This window comes from Felis catus, chromosome F1 (genome assembly GCF_018350175.1).
Source record: "Felis catus isolate Fca126 chromosome F1, F.catus_Fca126_mat1.0, whole genome shotgun sequence".
NCBI classification, from domain to species: Eukaryota; Metazoa; Chordata; class Mammalia; order Carnivora; family Felidae; genus Felis; species Felis catus.
In genome coordinates this window covers 62,043,157-62,052,586 of record NC_058384.1, presented here as the reverse complement: position 1 = coordinate 62,052,586, position 9,430 = coordinate 62,043,157, and the positions used below count along the sequence as shown (strand labels likewise).

Below are 9,430 nucleotides of genomic sequence, written 5' to 3'. Positions count from 1 at the left end.
AAGTAAAGTCTATCTTGAACCTTATGCCAGGGTAAAATCCAAATGAATCAGAGTATTAATGGTAAAGAATGAAACTGCAAAGGTATAAGAAGAAATCACCGGACCATTATTTTAGGTGAGAGAGCCTTTCTAAAATGTGACACACTTTATTTTAAATTCTCAACGCCGCCACAATCATGGCATTGGCAGATACATGGAGCTTGGCTTCTTGGGCTCCATTTCATGCACATGTAGTGCAGGAATCCACCACTGACACAGGAGACACGGCATTCTGAATTTTAGGCTCACCTTTCTGAAGTTTTTTTTTTTCTCCCTTCATGTCCTGACTGCCTCTATTTTTACCCCTCAGCCCAGTGACACTGTTGAAAGCGCTAGGCGACCACTGTCTTCTAACAACTTATGTGCCATGTTCGGAACCAGCAGCTTCTCAGGGGGAGGAGGTAGGAAGCAATGCATGAAGGTGGGCCCCACCTCAATACATTTTCCCTCACTCTAGAATTTTGTCTTTCCGTTTCTGACTGTTTCTGGGTGCTCTGTAATGATTCCGTATATATTTCTCCCATGTTTCATAGTTGTTTTGGAAAGAAGGGTTAATATGGTATAAGTTACTCTGTCACATACAAATCGCCCTTCTCCAGGGCACCTGGGTGGCTCAGTCAGTTAAGCATCCGACTCTGGTTCAGGTCATGAGCTCGCAGTTCATGGGTTCGAGCCCTGCGTCGGGCTCTGTGCTGACAGTTCGGAGCCTGGAGCCTGCTTCGGATTCTGTGTCTCCCTCTTTGTCTGCCCCTCCCCCCACTCGCAGTCTGTCTGTCTCTCTCTCTTGCTCCCAAAAATAACATTAAAAAAATTTTAAAAAAATAAATAAATGGCCCTTCTACAAGTAGTTAATTGGTCATACAAATAACAAGTAAAGATTTGGTGATTTAAAAAGCATGAGATAAACTTGTGAACTCTTATAAGCTTAGAACACTAAAGCCAAAAATGGAGGAATATACATCTTTCTAAGCCATCTTGGAAAATCTGCAAAAATTTACTATGTGCTAGGATACAAAGTGAATCCCAACAAATTGCCATACATTATTTTTATGAGGACTACATATAATTATAAGATATAGTTAACGGGTCTCTATCTGAAGGAAGTGAAATCTCAGTATCTCAGAAAAGAGAGTATCTTCACTCTCACGTTCATTGAAACATTATCCATAATAGCCAACACATCGAAGCAACCTAAATGTCCACTGGCAGATACATGGACAAAGAAGATGTGCTATACACATACAATGGAATATTTGGTCTTTAGAAAGAAGGACATCCTGCCATTAGCAACAACATGGATGGATCTTCAGGGCATTGTGCTAAGTGAAACAAACCAGACATCGAAACACAAACACTACACGACGCTACTTGCTTGAGGGATCTAAAACAGACAAACTAATAGAATCAGACAGTAGGCTGTGGCTGCCGTGGGCTGGAGAGAGGAGGAAATGGCGAGTATTAGTCAAAGGGTCCCAAGTTTCAGTTATATAAGATAAATGCAGCCAAGAGGTCTACAGTATAGCAGAGCGCATACGCTTCACAATGCCGTGTTGTGTACCCTTCCAATCTTCTGGTGGCTGTAGTCGTTCCTGGTTTGGTTACCACTTAACTCTCATCTCTGCAGCTTTACAGGGCTGTCTCCTCCCCCTCCCCCTCCTCCTTCTTGTAAGGACACTAGCTGTATTGGATTAGAGCCTACCTAAATTGAGTTTTATGTATCTTAATTTTATCTGCAGAGCTTCTGTTACCAATAAGGTTATACTCACAGGTATTGGGGTGTGCAATTCAATCCATAATCCAGACATGCATGGACTTTATGTAGAAAATTACAACAGTCTGTTGAAATGCATTAAGAAAGACCTTCAAAGCTAAGAAGGGGCAAGAAACTACAATATTAAAGTGGTACAATGTGATCTCAGTGAAGTAATTGGTTCAATGAAATTCCAATCAAGCAATGATTTTGTTTTATTTTTGGTTTTTGTTTAGGGAAACTTGATAGACTGTATCCAAGATGTGTGGGAAAGAATTAAAAGCCAACAATAGTCAATACAGTCCTAAGGAAACAACAAAGAATGGGAACCTGCTCTCCCAGGCAATAGTACTCGTTACCTTATTTCATCAAATCTAAGGTGACCAAGTTGGAAGGTGCACCATCATTTATGTGTCATTGAGAAGAAAAGGCACAAAAACTCTAAGCTATGAAACAATATCCGAATGAGCATCTACATAATACATTAATTAGTCAGACCAGTCACACATTACTTTTACATTTCTTTCATCTATTCTGAAATTAGACCCTTTTCTCCTCCCATCAGGTAAATTACTTTGTTGGTGATAAGAACATTTTTGCATGCATCTCAATAAATAGATGAAAAGTAGCATCATATACTAGTGGCTATCTTAATTTATTAGGTCCTATTAAGCATTTGGTGTTGTTTTTTAAAAAATATGAAATTATTGCCATTCCTCCAATAAAGAATACTTCTTCATCAATACCAACTTTATGCCCAACTGCTCTGTTTTCGGGATGTTATGGATACACAATGAACTTTCCTTTCAATGATGAATAATAGTGTATATTAAAAAAAACATGTCAGTGGCAACCGTAAACATGTATTAATAATAATGCTCATAACAGTGTAAGTGACTACACTAGAAATAGCTATGATCAGATTTATATTTGCGCAGAAAAAGAAATTTACATCATGACTGCCACTTGGCCAACAGTGATTATACGTCATGGTCCATCATCACATAAATTAAAGTAGATAAATATGCATCTTAGAATTCCTTAAATATAGTGTAAAGTTTTGGTAATTAAGAAAGCAAGAGAGAGATACGGATCTACGTTGACATAATGTACTGTTCAAGATGATATACAGGTAAGTACAAAAAAAGTGTGCAAAATAGCAAGGTAACATTTATGTAAATGGGAAGGGGAAATGTATGTATTTGCTTTTAGATGTATAATCTCGCTCTGGAAGTTTAAAGTTATTTATTTATTTTGCTGGTGGGGAGAGGGATGGAGAGAGAGGATCCCAAGCAGACTCTGTGCTGGAACTCACGAACCTGGAGATGATGACTTGAGCCGAAGTCCAATGCTTAACTGACTGAGTCACCCAGGTGCTCCTGGGAATCTATTTTAAAAACAACAGCACCAGGGGCACCCGGGTGGCTCCGTCAGTTGGGCGTCTGACTTCAGCTCAGGTCATGATCTCACAGTTTGTAGGTTTGAGCCCCGTGTCTGGCTCTGTGCTGACAGCTCAGAGCCTGGAGCCTGCTTCGGTTTCTGTCTCTCTCTCTCGCTCTCTCTCTCTCAAAAAGAAACCAACAATAAATAAATAAATAAATAAATAAATATGACTGTTTCTTACAAATCCCCCAAGAGAGGGGGACTGAGGTGTTGAAGGATAGAAGGGGGAGAAAAATCTTTCACTTTGGAGCCATATAAATCTAGCTTGATAGGTTCATGGTAACAAAATAAAATGGTTATGTCTGTAGATAACTAAAATTTAAAAGTATTTTAAAGTTTCAGGACTTATTACATTACCTAAGTGGAGATAACTAGAACTCACTTGGATGGATGTGTCCTGAAGAGTTCAAGGTTGGGGATAAAACTGGGGGGGGGAGCTGTCCCTATCTGGATAGTATTTAAAGCCGCATGGATAGGGGCACCTGGGTGGCGCAGTCGGTTAAGCGTCCGACTTCAGCCAGGTCACGATCTCGCGGTCCGGGAGTTCGAGCCCCGCGTCGGGCTCTGGGCTGATGGCTCAGAGCCTGGAGCCTGTTTCCAATTCTGTGTCTCCCTCTCTCTCTGCCCCTCCCCCGTTCATGCTCTGTCTCTCTCTGTCCCAAAAATAAATAAAAAACGTTGAAAAAAAAAATTTTAAAGCCGCATGGATAGATTCAATCCCAGAGGTAACAGAAAAGAATCCAAGAGCTGAGCCCTAGGCCACTCCTTAACTGGAAAGTCAGACGGATCAAGGAGAAGACAGTTGGAAACAAAGAAAGTAATGTGAACTTAAAGCCGAGTCAGCAGAGTGGCCAACGGTGTCAAATGCTGTTGACTTCGAAGATGACAATATCCAAGAATTTACCACTAGGTGTGCGATGCGGGAGGTAAGGGGTGATACTGACAAGAACGATTTCAGTGGAGCCGCTGGGGTGAAAGCCGGATGGGAGCAGGTTTGAGGGAGGATGGAAATGAGTGTGTGGAGAACAGAAACTTATCCCGAGGAGGATGTCGGTCAAAGGAAGATAGTTGTTTTAAGTTTTGGTGGTTTTGTTTTGAAAAAAGGGTTTCGTTTTGACTGTCCCTTCATCTTATATTTTTCATAAAACAAATCAGGCAAAATTAAGAAAAGCAACACTCAGAAGAACTTTATTAATGTCGTCTTCAGGAGAGATAAGCATATGAAAAGACACAGAAACCGCAAATTAAAACATCGAGTTACCACTATATACCTGTTAGGATGGCTTAAATTGAAAACAAACAAATACCAGAAATACCAAATTCTGGTAACGATGCGGGGAACAGGAACTCATATTTATTGCAAAGTGGAACAGCCATTCTGGGAAACTGTTTCGTACAAAGTTAAATATACACTTATATATGACCCCACAATTCCATTACTGGGTATTTAAAAAAATGAATCGAAAACTCATAGCCACACAAAAACCTGTACATGAATGTGTATAGCAGTTTTATTCCTAGTCGCCAAAAGTTGGAAACGACCAAGATGACTTTTCAACGGCGAAAAGATAAATCAACTGTGGCACATCCATGCCGTGAAATAGGACTCAGTAGTAAAAAGGAAGAAACTATTGATTCATGCAACAACATAAATAAATCTTCGACTCATTTTGCCAAGTGAAAGAGGCAAGATCCAGAAGGCTACCGTTTTGATGATTTCATGAATTTGATGTTCAGGAAAAGGAAAAATGATAGCAATGGAAAACAGACCAGTGGTTCCCATGGTCTGGGGGAAGGGGAAAGATCTGACGACGAAGGGCCTTCGTCAGAGAATTTTCTGGGTAGTGCAACTGCTCTGTATGGTGGGGGACCTTTGTCAAAGTCCACAAAATAATACGACACAGCTTGAGCTTTATTATATGCACACTTAAGAAAAAAATCAACCAGGATTTGAAAATACAAACAAAACATAACAGGGGCCTTCCGGTTTACACTATTCTGGAATGGCAGGTGTCAGACCTACTTTTCTGTCATAAGCAAATATAAAACCGGACAGAATGTAGGAAGCAACTATTTTCAGACACTGGATACAGACAGTGACTCTGTGATCCTGGAGAGAACGGAAATACACAAACCGAGCTCCACATTTACCCTAGCTTTCTGCTTCAGGGCATTTTCTGAACGGCAGTTGAGAAAAACAGAATCAAAACAGAATCGTGATTTTGCTAGGTGGGAGAGAGAGAAAATAGAGCTTCAGCTGTCTACAGAGGCTGGAGTTTGCAGGTCAGGTACTCGAGAGGTCAGGTACTCGAGAGGTACTTGCACAAAGAAGGAGCTCCAGGAATCTGCAAAGGAGCCTAGATGGCTTGTCAGACTTGCGGTTGAGCGAATCCAAGAAGACACTGCATAGGACTGACCGAGAAGAGCCAGAGGGGAGCTGTGATCCGTACAGTTATTGTAAAGCTCACACAGTGCTAGGCTTACCGGAGTTCTGAACACCTGAAAACTCCTAGCAGAACAGGTGACATATACAGCTGAGACCCCAGAAGGGCCATGACTTAGGAATGTTAAGCACCCAACTTGGGCTCAGGTCATGATCTCACGGTTCGTGAGTTCGAGCCCCACAAGGGCTCTCTGCTGTCAGCGCAGAGCCTGCTTCAGATCCTGTGTCTCCCTCTCTCTCTCTCTGCCTCTGTCCCTCTCTCTCAAAAACAAACATTTAACAAAAATCAACAAATAAACGAGCCTCAGCAAAAGAAAATCTGCCAGCAAATTAGCTGCTTGCCAGTAAAATCTCAACACGCTTAAAAAGAAGACAGCATAATTCAGACTGCCAAAAATGTAGCATTCACAATGATAAGTAAACATCATGGGAAAATAGCGATATATTAATGATCTAAAGAAAAAACAGGCAGTTTATATACAGCAGAACAAAGATAAGATTGACTGCTGGCATCTTATAAGAGGTAATTCAAACCAAAAGACAAGGCATAAAACATTTCCATTTCACGTACTTTTTCCAGAGAAAATATCCATCAAAAGTAAGGGCAAAGTAAAGGCATTTTGAAACAGGAGCTGACAGACTTATTACTAGCAAATATCCACTAAGAGAAATGCAGACCTAAATTCTTCAGACAACTCATCTAAATCGAGGAATGGAGAGCACCAGACGTGATCAATGTGAGGGCAGTGAAAAGAGGGAAAAGAAATATCCACCCTAATTACAAGGAAGCTGGAGTAGATATGATATAAAGTATATTTCAAGACAAAAAGTTTTACTGCAGAAATCAAGAGGGGCATTTCATCAGCTTTTCTAGAAGACGTAACAATCCTAAACATATGGACACCTACTAACGAAGATTCAAATATACGAAGCAAAAGATAACAGAACAAAAAGTAGACAAATATCGTTTGAGGTTTTACCATTTATCACTCCGTAATTAGAATAAGTAGACAAATCTGCAAAAGTATAGAAAGCATGAACAACATTATCAAGCGACGGAACGAACCTACTTAACACGGGTGGGACAGAGAACCCTAAAGCCGTTCTTTTCGAGGGCACAGAGGATGTTCACTAGATAGGCCATCTGCTGGGCTAGAACAAAATTTTTATTGAATTTCAAATAATTGATAAGCATAAGATGTGTTCTCTAACCACAAAGGAATTAATTCAGAAATCAGGAACAAAAAAGATATTTAGGAAATCTCTAAACTTTTGGACATTAATCAATAAACCTCCAAAGGAGACTTGGGTCAAAGAAGAAGACGTAGGGGGAATTAAAAAATACTTTGCTTTAAACATATAAAAGTTTTTTTTTTTTTTTTTAATTTTTTTTTCAGCGTTTATTTATTTTTGGGACAGAGAGAGACAGAGCATGAACGGGGGAGGGGCAGAGAGAGAGGGAGACACAGAATCGGAAACAGGCTCCAGGCTCTGGGCCATTAGCCCAGAGCCCGACGCGGGGCTCGAACTCCCGGACCGCGAGATCGTGACCTGGCTGAAGTCGGACGCTTAACCGACTGCGCCACCCAGGCGCCCCTAAACATATAAAAGTTTGATGTCAGTAAAGCAGTGAATAGAAAACAGACTAACGTTAGAGGAAATCAAGTAAACCCAAAGCTAGGCCTTTGGAAAGATTTTTTAAAGATGATACACATCTCACTCTGCAAATCGAGAAGAAGAGGAGGGAACCACACACGATCAATATCGGAAACGAAAGAGAAAACATTATATATCCATAACACCAAAGAGATACGGAAAATAACTTTATGTCAATAAAATCAAGAGTTGCGATGAGGTGGGCAAAGTCCTTTGACATCAAACCTCAAGAAAACTGATCGAATAAAAAAACAGCAAAGGTAAAAAGCACTCGTTTTTGCAGGTCCTCGAAGGCCGTGGGCTCTTTGGGATGAAGCTGAACCTCTGTTTCCCAGCCACTGGCTGCCAGAAACTCATTGATGTGGACGATGTTTGCAAACTCCTTACCTTTTCTGAGAAGCGTGTGGCCACAGAAGTTGCTGCTAATGCTCTGGGCGAAGAATGGAAGGGTTCCGTGGTCCGAATTACGGGCGGGAACGACAAGCAAGGTTTCCCCACGAAGCAGGGTGTCTCCACCCATGGCCGTGTCCACCCGCTACTGAGTAAGGGGCCTTCCTGTTCCCGGGCAAGGAGGACCGGAGAAAGGAAACACACATCTGGGTCAAGTGGCACCGTGGAGGCCAATCTGAGGGTTCTCAACTTGGTCATTGTGAAAAAAGCAGGGGAAGGATATTCCTGGAGTCAATGGTATTACTTATCTCGTCATCTGGGACCCTAAAGAGCTGGCGGAATCCACAAACCTTTCAGTCTCTCTAAAGAAGATGCTGCCACCAGTATGTTGTGAGACAGCCCCTTGACAAGGAGGGTAAGAAATCTAGGGCTGAAGCGTCCTGGATTCAGTGTCTTACTACTTCCCATGTCCTGCAACCCAAACGTGGGTGTATTGCTCTGAAGAAAGAGCGTGCTAAGAAAAATCAGGAAGAGGCTGCAGAATATGCTTAACTCTGACCGAGAGAATGAAGGGGCCCTGCCTAGCCCTGCTAGGAACAGATTGCCAAGAGGCGGAGGCTGTCCTCTGAGTCTGAGTCCAGCCCAAAGGGAGATGTTCTTGGGGCACCTGGGTGGCTCAGTCAATTAAGGGCCTCACTCTTGGTTTCAGCTCAGGTCATGATCTCACAGGTGGTGAGATCGAGCTCCACGTCGGGCTCTATGCTGACAGCATGGAGACTGCTTGGGCTCCTCTCTCTGTCTCTCTCTCTCTGTCCCTGTTCCCCCTCAAAAGAAATAAATAAACTTAAAAAAAAGTATATGTTCTAAGAGTAACAAAGGAGATCAGCCATCAAAACAACAAGACAACAACAGTAAAAATAAACAAGGAAGGAAAGAAAAAAAAAAAGGAAAGGCAAAAGGAAGAAAAAATAACCTTATATCTGTCAAAAAAGACTTCAGCCACAGATGGGTTCACTATTGAGTTCTATCAATCATTTGGGGAAAAAATAACACTAATCTCACAATTTTTTTTTTTTTTTAGAAAATAGAGGACAATAAACCTTCCAACTTATTTATGAGACTAAAATAACCCTAATACCAAAACCAGACAAGAGTATTGTGAAGAAAGAAAATTACAGAACATTCAGATGAAAATAGCTACAAAATCCTTAAAATATTAGCAATTCAAAAATAGTAATATATTAAATAGATAATACATCTGAACTAGGTGAACTTTTACCAGAAATACAAGATTGGTTGAGGATGTCTGACTTAATGTAATTCATGTTAACAGAATAAAGCAAAAAAAAAAAAAAAAAAAATCTGACCATCACAATTAGTATAAAAAAAAATTGACAGAAGGGAAAAACTTCATAGCAAAAACTATAAATGAGGAATAGAAGGGAAATTTTTCATCTGGTAAAGTGCATCTTTGAAAATCCTACAGTTAATATCCACATTAAGAGTGGGAACAAGGCGGGGGTGGGGCGCCTGGGTGGCTCAGTTAAGTCTCCGACTTCGGCTCAGGTCATGATCTCAAGGTTTGTGAGTTCAAGCCCCGCGTTGGGCTCTGTGCTAATGGCTCAGAGCATGAACACTGCTTCGGATTCTGTCTCCATCTCACTCTAACCCTCCTCTGTTCATGCTCTATCTCTCTCTCAAAAATAAAT

General features: G+C 41.1%; 1 pseudogene; it reads left to right on the top strand.

The window, feature by feature from the left end:
* Positions 1 to 7,493: 7,493 nt before the first annotated feature.
* Positions 7,494 to 8,286, top strand: LOC101082798 (annotated as a pseudogene).
* Positions 8,287 to 9,430: the final 1,144 nt, after the last annotated feature.